The sequence below is a fragment of the Frankliniella occidentalis genome, unplaced genomic scaffold, assembly GCF_000697945.3.
Source record: "Frankliniella occidentalis isolate FOCC.00 unplaced genomic scaffold, Focc_3.1 Scaffold9, whole genome shotgun sequence".
In the NCBI taxonomy this organism is placed as follows: domain Eukaryota; kingdom Metazoa; phylum Arthropoda; class Insecta; order Thysanoptera; family Thripidae; genus Frankliniella; species Frankliniella occidentalis.
Window position 1 is genome coordinate 1,690,631 of NW_026267139.1, and position 1,324 is coordinate 1,691,954.

The following is a 1,324-nucleotide window of genomic DNA, read 5'->3' on the forward strand; positions in this document are numbered from 1 at the left end:
CATCATACACTCGCGTCGCCGCGGGTATACACATGAGGGGGAGAGAGAGAGGGCCCCCCCCCCCTCCTCCTCCTCCGCGGCCGCGGGGCTCCAAGACGCAGAGGTGCGCTCCGCGGCTCGGCTCCGCTCCCGGGCCCCATACGAGTCGAGCCTTAGGGGACGTGCCGAGCCGTGCCGAGCCGGCCGCCGAGCCGAGCCGGGGCCGGGGGCCCGGGCGTGCAGCGGTACGCCCCAGAGAGGTGCAGAGACGGCGGCGCTGGGTTCGCCGCACCTGCTAGTCGCAGCGCGGTGGTGGATGCCGACGGAGCCTTCCCCCGTCGGACCGGTATACACGCGAGCCAGAGAGAACCACACACACGTGTGTGTGAGCGTGTTGTGCGTGCGTCCACGTGTAACGACGACGACGTCGACGTCGACGGCGTCCTGGTCCTGGTGGTGCGCGCGTCGCGACCGACACAACTCGATGCCCGCCGCGGCGACGTCGCCCGGGTGACGTCGCGCGGGTGTGCGGGGGGCGGCGACGACGAGGACGCTCGCGGCCGGGGGGACCCGAGACGACCCGAAGAGAGGTTGTGTGTGATCGCCGTGACGCCGAAGACACAGAGCTGAGCTGAGCTGAGCGCGCGCGCGGCCCGCGGCGGTGGCGACGACGTGCCGCCGTTTCATCATCATATCGCCGAAGGGCGGCGAGCGGTGCGGAGCGGAGCGGCGCGGGTCACGAGAGGGCCAACCGAACCGTCGAATGATTGTGAAAAGTGAGGAGGAGGAGGAGCCGCAGTATAATAGTGTGGTGTGTAGTGAGTGAGATGTCGTGGGTGTGAGAGAGTGTTGTTTACGTGCGAGTGCGTGTGTGTGTGTGTGAAGTTAGGAGTGCGCGGTGTGCGCTGCCGCTGTTGCTGCCCCTGCCGTTGTCGGCCGGAAGAACCTGTGCCGTGTTGCTGTTGTTGTTGCTGTTGTTGTTGTTCTGGTGTCACCTTGACACCCCAGCGCGCGCGCGCGCGTACACCGTGTGCTGCCCATATAGTGCCTCCTCTTTGTGGATTACCTTTTACCTCGGTGCTGCCGCCGCTGCTGGAGCTAGCTGCTGGTGCTGCGCGGGCCGACGAGCAATGTGAGTATCTCTCATCGTATAGAAGCTTCTCTCCACCCGCGCACCTCCGCGGGCGGTCCGATATGGCTCTCTGGCGCCGCCGGGTTAAGCGCCAGGCTAGCCCCCCCCCCCCCCCCTTCCTGCTGATGGGTGAGTACATTGTGTCAAATAGGCGTGCGCGCACTATTTGTTGGTGTCTTTTCCTTAATTATCTTCTTCTTTTTTTTTTCGAAG

General features: G+C 65.3%; 1 protein-coding gene across 1 annotated transcript in view; it reads left to right on the plus strand.

Moving 5' to 3' along the window:
• The first annotated feature begins 277 nt into the window (after positions 1–277).
• The window catches only part of LOC113209803 (TSC22 domain family protein 1), a 181,384-nt gene continuing 180,337 nt past the window's right edge, over positions 278–1,324 (plus strand). The window contains exon 1 of the mRNA XM_052276796.1: positions 278–1,111. The gene's annotated coding sequence lies outside the window, so the exon portion shown is untranslated. The remainder of the gene's footprint in view (positions 1,112–1,324) is intronic.